The sequence below is a fragment of the Gymnoscopelus braueri genome (assembly GCF_963280865.1).
Source record: "Gymnoscopelus braueri genome assembly, chromosome: 9".
Lineage (NCBI taxonomy): Eukaryota > Metazoa > Chordata > Actinopteri > Myctophiformes > Myctophidae > Gymnoscopelus > Gymnoscopelus braueri.
Genome location: NC_137610.1, coordinates 15,496,559 through 15,519,102, shown reverse-complemented (window position 1 = coordinate 15,519,102; position 22,544 = coordinate 15,496,559).

Genomic DNA, 22,544 nt, shown 5'->3' with positions numbered 1-22,544 from the left:
GTTAACTCTCTAGCGTCCACATTTTGTTTTAAAATAGCCTACAATCCCTGAATCCGAGGGTGAGAGTGATTGCATCCCAGATGTACTTCTGATGGATTGTGATTGGCTGTCAGTGTTTCAATTGTTTATGAAATTGCTCGGAAAGTGATCCAAATGATATCGCTCAGCACTTTTGTTGTATTTATAGCTGTGGTGTGGACTATGTCATCCACTTGAGTTAGAATGATTTTTAAAACAACATATTTATGGTTATCGGTATAGTTGTTTTTCTTGGTGTGAACGGCCCTTAAGATTATGCTATGGTAAAACCACGCGATTAAAGAAAATATCACGGTTTACTACAGATAATGAAAGGTGGAGATTTGAAATGCAAGAAGGTATGAATAAAATGGCACAGAGCATATCAAGCGCAAGTGCCTTTAGACGTCACGTGTGCATTTAAAGGCACCACAATGATGTGTCAGCACAACAGGGGGAACCTAGTATCCTTCAAACTCAGCTATCTTCTGTTGGAAAAAACCTGATCCGGCAGAAAAATCCTCAAAGCTGGGACTTTCTCTAGACAACCCTCCACGGTCAGTCAATTCACCATGGAGGACCCGAGGCTGGGCAGGGTTACAGAACAGTGGACGACACATTATCCTCCTTCAGTACATTAAGACAAAGCATCGTCGTTCTATCACAAAAGACGGTTACTGTTGCATTGCCATACAGCATGCCAAGATCTTTAAATATTATCATAGATAGTTACGGCTTTCCTTATTTCCTTCTTTGAAGAACATACTATGCGGGACTGGCAGGGATGGCACTTGGCTCAGGAGGTTTGAGCTGGGTTGAGCTGAAACTGAATTTTCCCCATGGGAGCAAGTAGGTCAATATTATTATGGAATCAGAAGGTTACCGGTTCGATCCCTCGCTCTTCATTGCCTGCGTGTCAAAGTGTCCTTGAGTAAGATACTTACAAACATGGGGTCATTTTAACATATTTTGTGTTTCACCCTAGACAGTTTTTAAGTTGCTTGATTCAGTATTTAGATATTTGATCATCATTTTATCTGACACGCCCTTCCTATACAAACGAATTGTAACTTTGCTTTGGTTCTGGTGACTGGTGACTGATCTTGTCCTTCTAATGCGTGAGGGGCCGTATTTTTTCAATTACTTTTTCTATTTTTAATTTTTAATTTTCTGAAAAAAAGTATAAAAAATAAATGAAAAAAGTAATTGAAAAAACACAGCCCCCGTAAAATGGAGTTTGAAGGTTCAATGGAATAGGAAGGGGTGTGTCTGATAAAATGAATATAAAATATCTAAATACTGAATAAAGCAACTTAAAAGCTGTCTGAGGTGCTCACAAAAGCCTGAGTAGACGTTAAAATGACCCCAAACATGTTTAAATGTGAAATATATCTTTGACGCCTAACCTAAACCTAACCCTAACCCTAACCTTAGTGGGGGAACATAGAACCCGGGGAACATAGGGATGACCCCCTGTCAGTGTGTGAATGTGTGTGTGAATGGCTGAGTGTACTGCACAATATAGAGCGCTTTGTATAAAGGTGATAGAAATGCACCATTTACAACAATCAACACAACACAACAGTGGAGAGCACTGGAGAATATCTGCCACATATAAATCATATCTTCCACCTACATGTCATTGCACAACATTTCCATTGTGAAAAGTGGGTTGACTAGCTGCTGACATCAGTGCAAACGAGGAGATTATGGATTCCAATGTGTTCACATGATTGAGCACTTTGTTTTTATAATGCATACCAAAACTGTGAGTCAATGTAACAATGTATGTGATATAGAATAATATTTGGACCCTGACATTACCATCCTTTATAGGGAGACGCCAAAATATCTGACACAGTGGGCTTTAAAACATGAATAGGTTTTAATTCTCTCATTGTCAGTATCTACATTGTAAATTCCTAGTGTTAATTTAAGATTAACACTCAGGATTTAGCAGTATAGAGTATATATGTAATATCTTGTCATAGCCTCTCCTCCAAGTCTAAAGTAAAGGGACCCACAAAACTGATATTTCCTTCATTATCACTCAGAACAACACACTGCCATTATTAAACCCCTAAAGTCCATTATGATGATGTATGAGAAACATTTTTTTAATATAAATCTAAGATCAGATAAGGCAGAATATGAGTTGAGACCACCACAATCCCTTCCCGGGCGCCTCAAACTGTCTCAGGAAGCAAATACCGTCTTGAGGTGTTTATTTTTCCACCAATCCACCTTCAAGATTAACAACTCTCAATTTACTTTTCATGAAACACTTGTAAATGGCTGTTTCTTCACTGCTGTTCCTATCGGGGAGAACACTTTAATGGTGCGAAACAAAACACTGCCTTATTTACATACAGGAGCAGAAAAGGAATTAACCCCCAAGACATCCAGGGTAGCTCAAATTGGTCTTTCAATTTGCTTCCCAGATATTTACAGCCCCAGCCTATCGACTCTCTAAGTAAAATGGAGATTTATCATTGATACATTTATCATCTAGACATGACATCACACAAAATACTAAAATATACAGCGTGTATGTACAGGATGACATTCATTCAAAATGATGCCTTTTCCTACTAAGAAATCTTGAACATCCATGATAGAAAAATCACTTCAGTCATATTTGACGCCAACCGCCACCAAACTGACATGACCTATGATGAAATATATCTGTCACAACATGAAATATATCTGGAAGATTTCAGTTGCTTTTAGTATCCTGTGCTATCAAATGGGAAAACAATTGTTGCTATTCCTATTGTCATAGATTGGCCAGACTGCTTCTCACAATGTTTATTACAACAGAACAAAGAAAAATCATAGAAAATGTCCGATGGGATTTTGTGATTTGTTAAGTCCTTTGTCTAGTTCAAAGATTCATCAAGTGGGGTGTTTTAACGGAATGTCAGGGAGTGTCCATAATGAACAACAGTTTAATTTCTTATTTGTTCACATAGTTCATTGCCATGGGAGAAATTGTTGAAAGTGAATAGCTGTTCTGATTCTGTTCTACTCCTTCATCTTCTGCTCGCCCACTTCTTGATTTGATGTCTTTATGAACTGGATGAAATGTAAAAGATTTCACGGCTGATAATCCCCGACCAAAATGGTTCTGGCCAAATGCATGTAATGATTTATGATGTCCTTGGCATGATTCTTTTTTGAATTTATTTATTTCAATCTGGTGCGGCTTACCTACCTAGTATACCTACCCATACCTCTACTCAGGGATTGCTTGACCTTATTCTGAGTCTAAAATAGGAGGCAGGACCATCAACTGAAATCAAGATCATCCTGATCTCACCAGGACTCAGAACCAGAGAGAGTTATTTATCTCTAAGGAGATACAGGCTTTGATACTCCTTTGCAATAAATCTGTCACACGTCTTCAAAGAGCCAAATGCCGTCTCTGCAGAGCTTATTCTCACGGTGTAGCACTTCAAACACTTTACCAGCATTTAGTTGGAGTAATTTGCGTTAATTGCATGGTTGGCTTCTGTGAGATATCTGAGCACTGAGCAGACACCGAGACGAACATACAGCACACACAACCAATCTCAATTCCTACAACTGAATATCTTATGATATATCTAAAATTCCTCAGTGACTTCTGCACAGCCAGTCTGGAGTAGTACAGCATATTCATCATCATATAAGAAGGATTTGGCTAGCAAACTGTATTCTCAAAAGGGATATTTTGATGTCTTGCTTGCCGACATAAAGAACTGTTGTTCATGTCATCGGTGGATGAGTCCATATAAAGCCTCTACACATCAGTAATGTGCAGACAATGTACAATGTAAATGTCATGTCAACATTCACCGTTGCTAAAAGATGTCATCATTGCTAAATATTTAAGCTGCCATTGTGTTCCTCAACAACAACAACAACAACAACAAAGCTCTATAGTGAGCGGCAGTGGCTCAGGAGGTATAGCAGAGATCCCTGTATCCTCCTGAGGCTTTGTGTGAAAGTGTCCTTGAGCAAGACACAAAGACTGAACCCCCAACTGCTTCCAATGAGCAGGTTATGGTGCCTTGCATGGCTGCCTCTGCCATCGGTGTGTGAATAGGTGAATGTAACCTATCTTTTAAAGTGCTTTGGTTAAAAAGGCGCAATCGAAAAGCAGACCATAGCGGTGAGAAAGAACTTTGATGATGCTCAAATGAACCTAATATACGGAATGGACATCCTAATAGCCTCATGAACTAAGTGGAGCAACACATGTTCATCAATCAATTCTGTTCTCTCAAGCATGATTCACTTTTCACAGAACAAAGAAAAAGAGTCAATTGCAGGTTTGGCACATGCTGTGATAAAGGATAGATACCATATTCAAAGCACATAGATTGGCTTTAGACTGGTTAATTACTTTTCAAATTGACCCATCTATCTTCACTGGACAGGCGTCAAGATTAGAGAACTACGGTTATATTATTTGTTTTAGCAATGCAAAAGATCCTTCATGCGCTCTCTCTCTCTCTCTCTCTCTTGCTCTCTCTCTATACATATATATACACACACAAACACACACACACACGCACACACACACAAATATTTCACCTAGGATATCTAAAAACACCAGTGTATGGGCTACATTCATTTGATAACTTTGACTATACTGAGCACCCCTTCCCTGAGATTCTGTCGTGATTAATTACACATGTCTGCTGACAATAAACACAATTGGCTACAATGCATTCCTCTGGCACTACAGTTTGTTGTGCTTTCCTTTGATGGTTCTTTGTCTAATTCAATGTCTGTCTGCTCCTTCCCTGTGTGTCAGGTTGGCTTTAACGTTATGTGGAATGCACAACAAGTAAACAATTAGATCACTTGCTTTGAATCAGCCAAAAATGCTGATTCCTCTGCGGAGTTTACAGTGAGTCTGGGTGAGCCTCGCTGCAGCCTGACATCAGTTTGTGGTATGTTACTGACATGCAGCCTATTCATCAGCTTCCATTCTACAGTGGATGAAGATGTGGACAACATGAATGTGTCCAGATGTGTCCACATGGAGAACACAAATGTATAAAAAAAACTAAACAAGAATTTGATAGGGGTACAGTTGAGATACAGAGCATTTTTGAAGACCGACTTTCCTGTAAGGGCTTGACATGTGCCATATTGATTGTACCGGGGAAGTGAAGACAGGGCCATTAAATGCTGCCTCCCCTTGTATGACAGCAGCCATTCGTTTAAGGACCTATCTTTCCCTCAGCCTAGCTAGAATGATAAGTCAAAGACTGGGAGCGCTTGCAGAGACATATGATGAACGACATTATATACCTGCCTCAGATCATGGAAGCATCGGTCTGGAAGAATAACATCCATGAAGCAAAGAAGCTCAGCAGATACAACAATAGTCAAGATTTTGCTCACTCCTTCTCTTGTTTTGATAACCATACAGTCATTTTGTAGAGGTGCATAATGACTTTATATGGCATTGGTTGATTAAAAGACCAATATGTTGAGTCCAGTTTTAATGTTTACAATACACATTCTTTGGTGTTGGTGTTGGGGCGGAACAAAATATTTAGTTTTCTTGGTTCAGATCAGAGCACCTTTTATATGGCTCATTAAGAAGATTGTGTTGAACTGCATTGAAACGTTTCTTCCCAAGTCCAAGTTGCTAGCCACACCGCTAAATGAGATAATTAGTACAAACTGGAACTACAGTAAATAAATAAATCAAAGTAATGCTTCAATTATCTACGACAGATATGATGCACTTAGGCTACTATGTGAACGCCCACAGCTTGGATTGCATCATTGATGTGGCATGTATTCACTTGATCCATTTAAAACATCAGCAATTACAGCAAGCACATCATATCTGAACTGATATAGTTATACTGTATGATTGATTATTATGATGCAGTTACTGTGCAGTAACGGGACCGGTCTCCTTCTTTCAGCAAGTGTGTTAAAAATGTGATGAAGGGTTAAGCTGCTATGGCTGTGTCTTGTCTGTATTTCAGTTCCATTATAGCAGTCTCCCTCTGGCTGTATCAAGTGTCTGCTGCTCAGGATGTGGTGCAACAATTAATCCTCAGATTGATTCACTTCCTATTGAATTGCCCCCAAACTCAAGCTGTAATTCAACCTGTCCTTGTTAATCCTAGACTGCGCTTCACTTCCAAGACACTAAACGAAGTGAAACATGGCATGACGATATGAAACAACCATTTGGCTGATTTGAAACCATACGTTGTTTAATACCAATTGCTTTATGTCTCACAGTCACTTGCGTGACAGCTCCTCCTCAGGTGTGGTGCAAGGACTTCGACAAGGACAAGCTATGTAAATATCCTGAGACACAATTTCTATACCAATATTAATTAGGGATGAGTTTTACTGGGGAAATACTAGTAATTGAAATGCAAAGTGGAAATGACTGGAAAGGGTCTTAACCTGAATTGCAGTCTTGGATAGAATTATCTCTGGCAGACACGTTACGGTAGATGGAGTTTTCTTTCAAACCCGTTTCTGAGAAATTATTCTGATGAAAATACATAATGTAAAATATATTGGTTCACTGCAGCCTATCCAGAGATCTCCGTTTCAACATGAAGTATCAAGCACCATAATTTAAAAAAGTGCTTGGTGCCATGAAAGGAAATGTATAGATAACATGCTGTCTTGAGGTACGGTATCTGGGAGCCAACTTTGCTCACAAAATCAGTATATTCCTTTGAGGCTTGAAGTTAAATAAGAGAATGTTCTGCCATGATTTATGCCTGAGATATATGGTTTTGAGTTTGAAATTGCATGGCAATGTGGCAAGAAATACTTTGATTTATATATTTCGACATGCTGCATGCATTTAACAGTGTTCTAGGTAGGCCTGCAAGAGCAGAGATGAACAGAAAATTCAATAACACCTATCTTTTTTCCATTAAGTCACAAAATATTGAGCCAGTTACTTTCAATTGTAAGCGATTGAGCTGTGGAAATGTCAAAATGTATGGTGCGCCTAGGATGTCACCGATCACCTTTCCGTCAATAAAGTGTTGCGGCAGCATTTTTGAGAGTGAGATTTCATACCACCATTGGGAGATATTCATGTTAAAAGGCTCTCCGTGCAATCAATCTATCCCACAAGGCATCATATGAAAATAAAAGCTAAATAAATATCACCATCATCAGCATTTTTTGGAGACATTCCACTGCGATTAGAGCCAATATTCATGGAAATGCTTCTTAATGGTGGTGAACAAACAACAAAACTATACAAATGGAGAGGTTTACGCGTGAGGTTCAATTGATCTAATAATTCAAACCTCTGCATTCGGGGGGACAGTTTAACCATGATCGTCATTGTGCAACATGAGAAGGCAACTCCAGTAACAATCCGCTTCAAAGGCAACGTGTTTTTCACAAGTCTTTTAAAACCGACCTTTCAGAGTCAGAAACCGCCCGAGGGAAAACCACAAAGGCTACACTTTGATGTCACCAGGTCCATCATTTTTGATAAGAGCCTCTGAAGCCAACGAGCAAAACACTGTCATCCAAGGAGAGAGCTACTTAATGGCATGTTAATGGATCTAAGTTCCTTAAAGCTCAAACTACATCACAGATTGTTGACTATCAATCTATCTCCATCCACCCATCCACGATGGATGACACGTAAGCTGTACACAAAGTGTTATCTCCGCCAGGCCGGAGTTCGGACAGTCGAAGGCCGGAGGTTGCGCTTTCGCCGCTGTCCGTCCATGGGTCAGTCCGTGTGTGTTTGTGTGTCCTGTATTTAAACACGCCTTGACATGTAATGTATGACCTGATGAAGACCGGTTACGGTCGAAACGTTGCCTAACAATAAATTAAACTCTTCTACAGGGAGTTTAAACGGTGTGCGGACTTCCCCTCTTTTTCCTGTGTGTGTGCGTGACCAGCTAATCTCTGGCACCGCTGTACCGATCAGCGTGAAACATCAACAAACAGCGTGTGCACACATGAAGCATATGAAGAACAAGAACCACCACCCCAAATTTTGGAGGCACTATAACATCCCGTTTCATGTTTCGCCTATACTGTAACTCTTGAACCGTAGGTCGTACAATATTTATTTTCCCCTCTGGATTCTTTGAATCGTCACGCAACTCCATATACAGTATTAGGCATCAATTTGTGCATCACTTTTCCGCTATTAGCCATTTTTGATACTACTACTACTACCTCTGTCCAAAGCTCACACAAATCGGTACACAGTATCTCTGGAGTCATATCTATCATGTCTCATATTCCATTCTGATTGGCTGCAATTGACTTCCAAAGTGTCCAGGTGGGGCTTGTTTTGAAATGCCACAAATCATGGACTGATCCTGATCTGATCTGCCCCACATTTTATTCACACATTAAGGGCCCTCTAAACAATGCAGAGCCATAAGCTATTTCACTTCCACCCATAAGGGGCACCACAAATGTACCAATCACTGTTTGTTGCAGACACATTGTTTTAAACCAAATCAGGCACAAATTTGCTCTTGTGCGTCATGTGACAATGACCGCCAAACAAGGTTTTCCTACTCCATAACGCTCGCCTGTAATTAGACTCACAAAATGGTGTCCGGGGCCAATTTCTTACAAAGAATGGCTTCTTCAATACAACATCCAATCATCCCCAAATTGGAATCGCATGTTGAGGGGCCTCTATAGAGCACACCTCCAAAATGCTTTCACTTCTGTCCATAGCACCACAAACTCGCACCGTCATACAAACTCTATTTCCCCACGCAGCTTCCTCATGTCCTGACAGCGGCACCCTACAACTGACACAGTCCTGGGTAGGCAACATGGCCTGGCGGAGATCGGTGCTCAGAGGAACACACTTTTCTAGTATAGTATCATATATGTAGACTCTGGGCTACTAATTTATTTAATGAGATGAACACAAGGCCAAATATAGTACAATATAAATGTATTGTTATATTAATATGATTCACTAGTATTTAAGGTTTTTCCTGTTCACATGAATGCCATGTGAACACATGGAGCTAGAAGACCTTGTAGGCATTTTCTAACTGGGCAGAGAGATGGGCTTTATGTCTTAAATCTTCTCTGTATTACAGTCTGGTAGTTAGGGGAGACTGCTGCTATCGATTGCTTTTAGAGCTGTAACGAGACAACGTTTCTCTAAGCTCCTTGGCGTGTGAAATGCTGTATGGATTTTCTTTACCTCCAACTCCGCCTTTGGCTTTCCAGGCCATCATTCTTATAGAGAAGCAGCTGTATAGTGAGTTTGCTCATAGTTGGTCCTTGGTCCCCAGATGATAAGGTGAAAATGAAGGTGTTTCGTTGTATGAGTTAACCACTGTTTGAAATAAAATGGGTTCCCACTCTTAGAAACTGAAAGAACTCAAATAAATCAAATTATAGTGTATTTCAGGGATTGTATTTTAAGATATTTGTTGACAAAAAGACTTTAACAATGGTTGGAGATATTTTGTGATTACTTAAAGGTTCATCTTTGATTTATTTTGTATTGTTTCTATAGCATTTTGTAAATGAACTCCCATTTCCTAGAGAGGTGTCAGGTACGGCAGGACGGAGAAACAGCAACATAAAGCCACAGGTTTGCGGTAAGAGTTGGCAATTATTTCACTTACTGTTAACTGCCAGGGGGTTTGGGGAATTGCTCTTGTGGGGATACTATGAACACAACATGATACCTTGATCGAAAAACGCATTATCCTGCAAATAATGTGAGAGCGTTTCTAGTTCAGTTGTCTCAGACTGAAAGGAAAACAGAAGAGGCAATGAAATGACGTCTTACCCAACCACCACGTAACTTGAAAACAAACAGTGAGAGTGTCTCCAGCTCGTGCTTGCTCTGATAATGGGAACACAGTGAGTCAATCAGCGGAGAGAGCTCGCTGGCCTGGGGGCCCCTCCTGTGGAGACACAACCGTGTCTACCCAGCCTTAAATCTAAATACTCTGGAGATGTTGACTTATTTAAATGAGACGAGTGTTCTTCCATGCTCCGCGGCTTATTTCCACGCGCCCCTGCGATCCTCAGAGATTTACAGAGTCGGGTTGAGGCTCTCTGGTGCGGCGTCTCCTGCACTTACTTATATTTCTGGGTATAATTTGCAGTCATTTCCTGGTGCTGTTTGTACAGTGCAGTGCTTCAGGCTGTGTTTAGATGGTAGCGTTGGGAAGCTATTCCCATCCTATTGAGCTGGGCACCCTCACTGCTCTGTTTATATACGATCGATGGTTCTAACCTTCATTTCCAATACTAGACAGTGTGTAGTGGCTATGGCACATATATGAACATTAGATTGTGTCCCTGAACTAATTGGTGTGTTATATTACTTATTTAGTGCAGAACTTCCAAGCACCATTAAATGATTAAATTTAAGTTCAGCAGAGTGGGTTTGATATGGCGATGGAGAGTGTATTTCAAAAGCACTGTTTTGTGTTAATGTTCCGATGCTGTGGAGAACATGCAGTCAAGTGATCATGGGGATACAGTAGGAGACAAGTTACCGTGAACATGAGACGCATCACTCTCTGATCAATAATGAGCTTATGACATTGATGGACTGCAGGAATCTCAGAGAAACTGGAGAGACAAAGTGTCGAGAGCTCAGAATACATGACACAACCTTGCTTCAAGGTTATCACCCTAGTGTGCTATGAATTCAAATTTTCCTGTTCGGCTTTCATAAAGTCCGATTTTGATCCTTTACAATTCTTGCCTGTCATACGATGATCTTACTTGACAGACTCCAGTCAGTCTTCCTCTAACACTTGCATGTCAAAAGTAGGATATCTTGACCACATTGTTAAAGTTTAATCAAAAATATACAGTTAAATATCAGTTATTAGAAAAGAAACAGAGAATAATATTTCAAACAGTTTTAAGGTCCTTAGCATGTAGAGTAGCAGTGACACATAGTTGTGCAACATTTCAGTCTGGCTCTCCATTAGGCAAAAACAAAAGAAATCACCCTTCTCCTTAGATGAGTATTATTTTTGGATGTCCGCCCACTCTAGTATAAATCGGCAAGTAAACAAGTTCAATGAAATGTCCGACTTCATCCAGAAAATTTAAACGCAGCACCCCCAGATTCATTACATCTAAACACTCATTACATCCAAAGACATGCTATTATGGCAGCTCACGGCCTGCTAAATTGCTTTCCCCTGCACGAGCACAAAAAAAAAACAGAGATGTTAGCCTCAGTCTAAATAGCTTTGAAAATACCACAGCCAATGACACAAAGCAGAAAATCAATACCCGAGCACAGTTCAGCCAGACAGCCGCACGAAAACACAGCTACCTCAGCGTTCTGTACAATGTAACTCTGTACAAATCTATGCTGCAATATGAAAAACATCAAGGCAGTCATTAGGATAATCGCCGTCCATGTCATCCAGACAGAGCATTTAGATAAGCTTTTGGAGTTTATTGGCATCTCCTAAACGGACACAAAAAGCCCTCGGAATGGAAAGCTAGTGGGTTAAATCTCAGTGTGACTGTAATGCCACTGCAAAACTGAAACTAACACGCACAGTCTGACACACACAAACATGTCAGCAACATATGTGTTTCAGATGTAACAACACGCACGCTCGCACACACACACACACACACACACACACACACACACACACACACACACGCACGCACACACACATGCACACGCGCCCACACAATTTCATTGTCCTGTGTTCTGGATTCCCAATGCACAAAGGGTTACCACAAATAAGAGAGGTGATTTTGTCACTGAAAGCAATAACTAGAACAGCATGTGACAATGGAAGAAGAAGCATATCTTTGGCTACATGCGATTAATAGTGACAGATGTCTTCTTCCTCAGTCCTCTTCATGTTGTGAACCTGAAATCGCTAACTATTCATGAAGACTGAGGCCAATTTCAGATCAGCATTAACATAAAAAGGAGATCCATATAAATCTAAAAGGGTTCTGCATTCTGCACACGGTAAAATTGTCAGTGTTATCCTCTGGTGAATCATCTGCATGAATCATCAAATGTGCATTTATACACAAATATACATTTGTGCATCTCAAGAGTTATATTAACACTGAGGATTCTACTGTGCGAGGTTGCTTTATGACGACCATGAATTCATTTGATGGGATCTTTTTATTTGCACGAGCGTTCAATCTGTCATTTCTTGCAAGCCTCACTGGGTGATCTAATGCAGTGGGGATCTGATCTAGGACCTGCTGTAGCTTGCGGCTGCTGCTGCTAAGGGCGTCAGCCACACTCGAGCCAGGCCATTAATTCACAGCACACAAATTAATCCAAGCGCAGGCCTGTGTGCCACACACAGAGCTCTCCTCTGCTTTCCCATCATATTCCGGCATGACTCCACACAGCCACATTTTGGCACTAGTTTGAACGTGAGTGGGAAAGCTACAGGAGAAAAAAAAAGGTCTTGGACAAACTTGAAAACAGCCTCTGTCAAGAGTTTTAAATATTGCATGATGCAAGTCAGCGCACACTGTCTAGCCTGAGTGGAGTCGTAAATACAACACACATGTAGGGCCTTCGTGGTGTCTGACTGTAGACAGCGAGATGGGACGTGTTGATGGCATAACAATTCTGCGTGCACTCCAGAAACGTAGAGGGTTGCATGCGATCGTGTTCATGTTTGCGATCACTCACTCATCTCTAAGACCTTTTAAAAGGGCCCGCCATCCTAATACGGCATATAGGCTAATGCTCGAATCTGCATGAATCAAATATTGGTGGTTTTCTAATCCATGTCGTGTTGTGTGTGCAAATCATGTTTCATTTCACTAGTTATTAGTGTGCGGCATGTTTCGGCATGTAATCACTATTTGTCATGGCTCTTATTCACGTAATAAAACTCGCCAGATGTATGATGTCTCGTGTATTTTATATGCAACCTAAGGAATTCAATTATGCTAATGTTGTACATTTCCTTCCATGCTGAGCAGCTACCAATGCCTTTGTAATATTTCCTTTGTGTTTCTTTGTGATTTAGCTGTATAACGTCTTCTGAATGCCAGTGCCTCTGCTGATGCAAGACTTCCCAGAATATTGACAAGGCCACCGCTACGGTAAAGACCTTGTCTATAGTAAAGCTTGTTTCCTTGGAAACCTGCCTTGCTCCCATTCGGTTTCCATCTTTAATCTTCTACTGCCATACTCCTGTGTGGAATTGCTGATTCTATGGACAATAGCCACAAATTGATATCCTCCCTTTCCTTCTATAGCTGCCTAGTTTTCACTTCTCTTATTTTCCCTGTTTAGAAAACAGGAAATGTCTCCTGACTGTATGTGGCACTTGCTGTTCTACTGGTTTAATATTCTCCTCACGCATTGAACTGGATACGGTTGCGCCGTCATATACATCAACTCATAGCACCCTCGGAGGAGAGTTGAAACCCCTGCCAGCACTCTAGAAGGTAAACCATCTTTATTAAGCAATGTAATTAATTTCAAGAGCACTTCGTTCATCAGGCTTGATAGAGGAATGACTAAAGAGCTTATCAAATGGAGACATTTGATCACACGCCTGAATGTTTTCATATGGAGGGTAATGCAAATTGCAAAAAAGAATCGATGGGATAGATAGATATATAGATATACCTTTATTGATCCCATGAAATTCAGTTGAGATTCATATTAATCAATATTAATCTAAAATGATTCTGCTAGTGTGTTAAGGATTCTGCTATGTTTACAAGTTGCCTCCATGCCAGCCTGTTAACAAGCTTCATAACTATATTTCACATTCAAATTGGGCATTTCTGAAACAAATTATGAAAGACCATATTATGTGCTATGGCAATAGAGACACACGGCCGGAAGCGGAAGGCCTACAAATTCACGCCCACTTTTGAGATAGCGCCGCTACTCGAGGTCCGTTAGAACGATGAACTGCAGCTGCCAATGCAATCCCTATGAGAGGATATGAGAATTAGCCTACTTTTAAAATATTCCTACATTAACTGGAGACGATTGATTTAAATAAAAATATGTTTCCAAATGTATGGAGTGTCTTTGTCAACATATCTTCTTGTTTTCTTAATAGTTGATGTGTTTCACATTTAATTTGCCACTTTAACGAGTTACCCATAATGTTAACACAGCAGAGGGTAAACGGCAGACAGACAAGTTGTCGCATTTCAGTGACATCACTGTCTTTACGAGCGCCGACCAGTGGCGTACCCACTGTAGAGGCAGGACAGGCGGTCGCCTGCCCTACTAAGATCTCGCCTCCCCTAGAACAACCCGAAACTTAATGTCCTCAAAGTCACGCATCCAACAAGCTTTGAACCGAGCAGATTGGACCTTCTGTTCCAGAGATAATGACCAAAACATATTGAAAACGGCCACTTTCGCCGGTTTTCTGGGTATTGAAAACCTCAAGGGATGCGTCCGTGACGTATATATACCATGCGACCACTTAAACGTAAGATTTCAGAAGCTAGAACTTTTGACACACTACTATATTATAGTATATTGTGGGTAGTATATTGAGATGACAGATATGGGACATTAAAAATGATAAATTAAACAAATGGGACAGTTTATTAGAACACAAAAAAAAATCGCTACAGCCTCAGTAGTTAACCAGTGAAATTACGGTATTTTACAATGCCTCTCATAGAGATTGCATTGAGAGCTGCAGTTCATTGTTCTAACGGACCTCGAGTAGCGGCGCTGTGTCAAAAGTGGGCGTGAATTTGTAGGCCTTCCGCTTCCGGCCGTGTGTCTCTATAGCACAGAGACTTGCAGAACAGTCACAGTTTTTCAATTCTTGGAACGCAATTGGTCCGAACGAAATGCCACTTGGCACTGCACACCCTCGGGTCACGTGGGGCTCATATGTTCGGTCGGACGGTGCCCGAGTTATGCCCAGGATAGACAGACAGACAGACAGACAGACAGATAGACAGATAGACAGATAGACAGATAGATAGATAGATACATCTATATTTATTTGTAATACCTTTTTGTTATTAGCCTATTGTTCTGTCTTAAAACTTAAAGACTCCAACTTAAAACTCCAATAAAAAGAGTTGCAAGAAAGAATAGGTAGCCTACATTCATCTTTACAGCTTCTACATTATAGACAAGTGATGGCTGGTTCTGAATTCCCCTCACTGCTTCTTAAATAAATAAATAAACTCCTTTGTATGTCTTTCCTTTCAATCAAAAATACCTTCAAGTCATAGACAATGATTTCCTTCTGGCCAGCAAGGCCAATCCAAGGTTGGACTTCTAAAAGCTACTGATTAGCATTCTGGCCAACCAAACAAGCAGTTTGACAAAATAAATTAAATCTGGACTGACCCTGAGAGAACGCAGTGCTACAGCACAGACCCACAGACATCATTCACACTATTAACCCTTTAAGACTGGGAAAGCATCTGTCATTTTAAGATTTCTTTGGCTATTAAAAAATAGCAGATGTACAAGCTTGTAGATCTGCTATTTTTGAAAAATCGTGAACATTTTGAGCAAATCTTTGAATATATATATATTTTTAAAGCCAACATTTTTAACTCAAATCTTTGCTTCTGGGGATTCAAAAACAAATCAGTGGTTCTCAAACTATTTTCATGTCAAGGACCCCCAAAATGTATTTGGCCGCGGACCCCCATCTCAAAATATGTTGTTCCAGGGACCCCCCAGAAGCAAAGATTTTAGTTAAAAATGTATTAATATATTCAAAGATTTGCACACATTTTCACAATTTCTTTCCAAAAATAGCAGATCTACAAGCTCATAGCGCGGCACTTGGTGCCGTGCTATGAGCTTGTAGATCTGCTATTTTTGAATAGCCAAAGAAATCAAAAAATGACACACAGATGCGTTCCCGGTCTTAATGGGTTAAAGGTCCACATCAGCCTTTTTGACATGTGGGTCCTTCGTATATAAACAAACAGACAAAGCGTAGCGAATATTTCACATCAAACTATTCAATATGGTGATGCCTCATTCATAAGGGTTGATGCTTTCATGCTGTGTAAGGACCTTTCCTTTGGTGGGATTTCATTCCTCAAAAACATTTTTGTCTCCGCCAGGCCGAAAGGCATGGCGAGAGAGTATGTTTTGCCCCCTGTCCGTCCGTCCGTCCGTCCGTCCGTCCTTCTGTCTGTTAACAGCTAAACACCGCCACCGTTGGCCCAGTCGCTGTGAAACTGCACACACACACTCCCTGGATGCCACAGCAGACTTTTGCAAAACACATTTTTTATATTACTCATGGCTATAGTATCCCTATAGCCATGTGATCAACACGGATCTGTCCGATTTTCCATATTCCATCCTGATTGGCTAAGATGGCTTCCAAAGTTAGCAGGATTGGTTCATTTTGAACAAAATGCCTCAAATCATGAACGCAGCATGCACTTTCCGTGCAATTTTCCACGTACATTCCCACTTGGCCCAGGAAGAAATGTCACTTGAAAACGTTCAAATCAGCCTCATGGTGGCGCTATAACGGGCCGATTCACGTTTTTAGCTATAACTGCACCGATCTACGTGCAACTTTGCATGCACACTCCTTAGAGGCCAAGGAAAAACCTTTGCCCTGCATTTTTCACATATGCCTTTTAGAGCGCCACCAGGAGGCTGAGTTTTGTAAAACACTACTCCTTCAGATTCTGTTAAAAAATCACGCAAATCGGTACAGTCTCTCTATAGTCATGTGATCAACATGGATGTGTCCGATATTTCATATTCCATCCTACTTGGCTAACATTGGCTTCTAAAGTTTGCAGGATAGGTCCGTTTTGAACAAAATTCCTCAAATCATGAACGCAGTGTGCGATTTCTGTGAAATTTTGCACACACATTCCCACTAGGCCGAGGAAGAAATGCCACCCTTTTCACATTGGCCTGTTATAGCGCCACCAGCTGGTCTAATTTAGCAAACCACATTTTTGGAACAAAATGCCTCAAATCATGAATGCAGTGTCCGATTGCCGTGCAAGGCCTAAGAAGAAATGGCACCCTTTTCACATTGGCCTATTATAGCGCCACCAGGAGGCCATAATAACCTACCTGACCTGGCGGAGACTTGTGCTCCGAGGAGCACATTTTCTAGTTTTTTTAATCTTTCTTGTTAATGAGATATTGTGCTCTTCATGATTGTCCGTCTCTCAAAACATATCTTAAACACCTCAAAATCACACAAAACTTACCACACTTTATAGCAAGACTACAGCTGACTACCTTTGTAGTTCTACTATTTCAGCAAATTTTAGACTAAACTTTAGCACCGCTACTTCTCCTAAAACCCAATCACCTAGCTTTTCCTGAGATCACTATACACGACGTGGTGCAAAGCCACATTTCAGTATCGTCCCCATGACTTTGACCAAAGGATCTTGCACCAGTTTAGCACGTGGGGGTGTGTTGGTCTTAATATATGCGATGTGGTCTGGCAAGATTTTGGCACAATGCTATTTCCCCCACAGACTTTGTGCTTCAAGTTTAGACCAGTTCCAAGCTGGTCTAATCAACTGAGTTCAGTGAGGCGCAGGTGTTTGTTTACATTCGTTACGAATGTAAACAGTTTGTCGTCTACAAACAGCTTCCAAATGTTATAACGGGACGTTATTATTAAGTGTTACCCAGAAAGGTACTGTACACACACACACACACACACACACACACACACACACACACACACACACACACACACACACACACACACACACACACACACAGAGACAGTTATTGATTTGCGACTCCCAGCTAATCCAAGCCCTTTGTTACTTAATACAGTCTGATCTATCACCAATCTCAGCCTACATCCTACAGCAAGGTACTGGATGGAGTTCGCCTGAAGCACATCGACCGTCTTTCAATAAGCCACCAGGGAACCACAGTGCAGGGAGAAACAGTGAAGAGCAGACCATTACTTCTTCAGTAGCCATGTCCACAGAAAGCGTTTTTGAGCAGGGGGAGCGTTTGGATATCCAGAGCACTTCTTACTAAGCTCACTGAGCGTAACTTCCTGTCACTGATGACGCAGCGTTCAAACCTGACAACTGTTGCTGTGCTCGAATGTCATGTAGGCTATTTGTGTTATTATTAGCACAAATAGCCTAGCCGAAATAACAGTAAACATGGACTTCTCATGGTTCTGGGTAACGCTTCAAAGTCAGGTCATAAATTACCAACAATTACACAGCCAAATGTAACCTTACGTGTCTGTTAATATTCTGCACTGGGGAGGGGGTTGGTTGACAATTTTCCACTTAGTCCCGCCTCTCCTTGATTTTGATTGGTCGGTTGATTAATTTGACTTTGATGAGCGACTCTCCAAAAGTTGAACTATTTTCTACTTGCCTGCGTGCCCTGAAAAGGGCTAGTCGCTGAAAGGGCTGAAACGCGATACTTGGCGCTGGGAAGAGGAGTGCTTGGCACTGGGAAAGGGAGCACTCGAGCATAACTTTAGACATAGAAATGCATGGCAGAAAGATGCTGTAGACTCAAGCAATCTTCATAAACTTCAAACGTATGTACTGTATGAGTTCACCATGGGCAAGATGTTCCACAGAGTTAGGGAACTCAGATTTACCTAGTCCAATTATATCCAATAGGGATGTTAACAATGAATCGACTATCGGTTCATTACTAATAAGAGTTTAATCAATTTGATTTTAAGGTAAACAATTGGCAAATGTATCCTTTATTTAACCAGGATAAACTCACATTGACATTTGCGTCTCTTTTTCAAGTGGGCCCTGCTTCATACGCAAACAGTTACACACATTCACACCTGGGAGGTGCCCAGTACAACCACTTTGATTTTGTTGGACACTGAGCAGCTCCACTGAAGCAGATTTGGGGTCACAGTATGTAACACACATCAAATAAGAGTAGTACCGTCTGAAGACCAGCACACACACATCAAATAGAGTAGTACCGACTGAATTCCAGTGTCCTGTCCACACATCAAATAGAGTAGTGCCGCCTGAATTCCAGCACCAACACATCTTATAGAGTAGTACCGTCTGAACACTAGTGCCCATACATCCAATTAGAGCACCGAAGTCTGACATCACTGCCGCTAGAGGGCGCTACCCCTGGGTCACGGCGTTATTTTTTGTATTGGAATCCCCATAGGCAAATCTTACAGTAGATCGCGTCATACTGTGTTCTAGAAATAAACAAATCCCCCCCAGCGATTTTACTCATATGGATATGTTTCTCCAAGCACAGACATTATTATCTCAATATCATAAACGACACAGTCACATACCTGACAAAATCCAGGGGTGGTTTGTTTATTTTTGGAACACAGTTCTTATATGACGCGATCTAAGATTACAAATAGATAATCTTTGTAGATTAATGACTATAGAGATACTGTAGTGACATACATTACCCACTTCAGCCCTATATACATATCGGCCATTTGAAAATAGACGATCTACAAGCTCGACGCATTGTGAGCTTGTAGATCGTCTATTTTCAAAATAATTTAATAAGCGGTCACCATTTGGTCATTTCTCATAGGTTTTAAAGTAAACAGGCTCTGCATTTAAAACGGTGGATAGTGGAAACATACCTTGAGTATAAGATATGAGTATATCAATGGGCAACTACACAAGTATCTATTATCTATTATGAGAGGGCTAGGTAACACCATGGGATTCGATCTGTACCGCCAGTTCAGTCTCTAATCATCAAATTACACTACTTTCACCCTGTAGCTATTGTATTCCTTTGTTCAATAGATTATGTAGTTACAACATATAGTCAGTGAACACATTTGGTGAAGTGATTTGGAGTAGAGGGAAAAAGGATCAAGTATAGATCACTGGGGGACCTGTCAACTAAAATATATATACTGTAGGGTTAAAGTGGTTAAAGAGATTTCTTTTTATAAAAACATGTTGCATTGATCAGCACAATATTAAACAGTAAACCAGCATTTGAGTCCTATACACTTACTTTGTCAAGTGAAATAGCCTAGCTCTTGAAATTCTGCTAATAACTAACCTACTGTATACTGGAATCAAAAAGAGACATGACCGTGTAATCAAATGTTTTCTCTTCCATGCCATCAGGTGAAAATATATTTTTGAACTATTTTCATAAACTCACTCTAAATTTCAGACAACCACTCCATCCTTGTACTACTAGCAATAGCTCCTAACCATCCATAATCCCATTAAATGCCCATTTGATCTGGCACTGGATAAGGAGTCACTGCAACATGAACGCAAACGTTATACCTGATACTATCATAGAGCAATCACTTGAGCATAAACTAATCTCATACTTGGCTGTGTGATTGACTGACTTTTTTTCTCCCATCAGCTTCTTCTAAACAGATGGAGGAAGATAATAACCAGAACCTGGAGCTTTGAAACGATTCCAAGGAGCAGAGGCTGTACTGTATAAGAACACATGAACAGCTGTCTCACCCATGGTAGAGGAGTATAAACCTAGCCTGTGTTGTCCTAGTAAATCTTCAGAGGGACGGAGATTGCAATGTCTACCGTGAAGACTATAGCCACGTCTTTGTGCTATACATCACGAGGACACACTTAAAACAAAGTCTTAAGAGCTTATTGTATGAACGTCCTTCCATTTAAATGTCTCAAGGTTACTTCGGCTACCCTACTCGTTTTGTTTTTCCCACAATGTCTTTATGGAGTTTATGCTTCATCAAACAGCACAGTGACAGCAAAGACCGGTTGTGACAAGCTGACAATTCAGGTCATGAGCCAAATATGCAACGGGGCCTGTCTTCAATGCGTGCATTATTTCAGGTTTACTCCATAGCATGTGTTTGATTTCAGCCTCCACGAGTTCCTTGGATTGTCATGCTCCAGAATTAGTCCTCTATTTATCACCAGCGTTTGGACTGTAATCATTCATAATTGCAAACAGACTAAATCCCCTCTTCAGAGATGCAGCCATACCCAAACATTTCTGATCAGGGGAGAAGCCCCTGACTGCAGTATAGTACTGTATGTATAATACATAGCCTACTGTACAATCTACCCTGATCTACTCTATGAGTGCTAAAAGTTGAATAATGCTTGACCTATGAGAAATAATGCTTTTACATACGCATATAGCAAGGAATATTTTGTACCATTACCATAATATGGAAAAGAACCGCACAGAATGAAAATGTACAGCCTTGGATACAGTATGTGGAATACATTACTGCTCTGTAGCCATGATTAATGAGATGCATGCATTCATGTTTCTCTTTCTTGAAAGCTGATAACTGGTTCACTTGTAGAGGATCAGCAGTACACAGACCACATCTTAGACCAATGCTGTCGTAACGTAAACCAGATGCCTCTCTGGATGGACAGTTTTGTCAGAGAAACACCTCTTTGGTACACCACTTTTATATCCCCGGTTTGTGCGCAGCATAAACTACTCTATACTTCAACGACAGCCCTCGTCAATTGCTTAGAATTTACACATGACTGCCCGTATCAAGTCAAGTGGGTCATTACATGGCGAATAGAGAAAACGCACCATATGAATAATATAAGTGGCTTTGCTCTGTCTATAACCTAAGCACAGTGCGTCTGGATTGCAGGGGTATGACTTACGCTCTGTTGTGGTTCGTCCCCTGGCTGTTTGGGTTTGGACCGGCCCCAGACAAAGGCCTGGTGCAAATAAGATCAATGTGTTCTTGCTCTTCTCTGCGGAGTGGGCACCATCCCACCGCGCCAGAGCTCCGCTGTGGTAAGGAATGAGGGTACAGAGACGTTTAGCCTGCGTCGAAGGGTGAAAACCTTTAACTTGTTGTAGAATTCATTCCAAATTCATGGTGCTGACTTGACTTGCATGATTAATTCCCTCCAGTGCAATTTATTTAATATATTTCCTAAGTAACTTCACACATGTGTGTCTTCAGCTGCCCATAGTTACAAGTCATAGTGGGTACCACAACAGAAATGCAAGCAATTTAGGAATTTAGCAGACAATTTAGACATTTAGCACATTTACAGAGCGACTTAGAATGTACAAGATCAGAGTAAAGGGCATGAACCCCAGTCAACAAACAGCAGATGGTCATGTAGGCCTATTGTAAGCAGAATGCAAAGAAAAACAATGTAGTGCTTCAAAGTTACTAAATACAAGGTAAAGATCAAAGCTAGCATCTGTCAAAACAACATGCTATCTAAATAACATATTTAGAGCAGCATTAGTGGACAACAAAATGTCTTATCTAAATGAACATAATATAGGGCACCGGCCTATTCGGGGACCACGCAAGTCGGGAACGATGTGATTCGGGAACGATGCCAGTTGGGAATGCATGCCACACCTGTTTATGCAATACCTGTTGTACCTGTTGTTGTAGTACTGAGTACTGGCTATACCCATTGTTACCCAGTGCGGTACCCGTTACAACGGTACTAATAACATATTATATTACAATTAATGGGTTATTTATAAACAGGCACCGGCCTACTCAGGAACGAGTCGGGGATGATGCAAGTTAGGAATTAGTACCCAGTGTGGTTACCCAATAATATATCAACCAAATATGGACAATATCTGA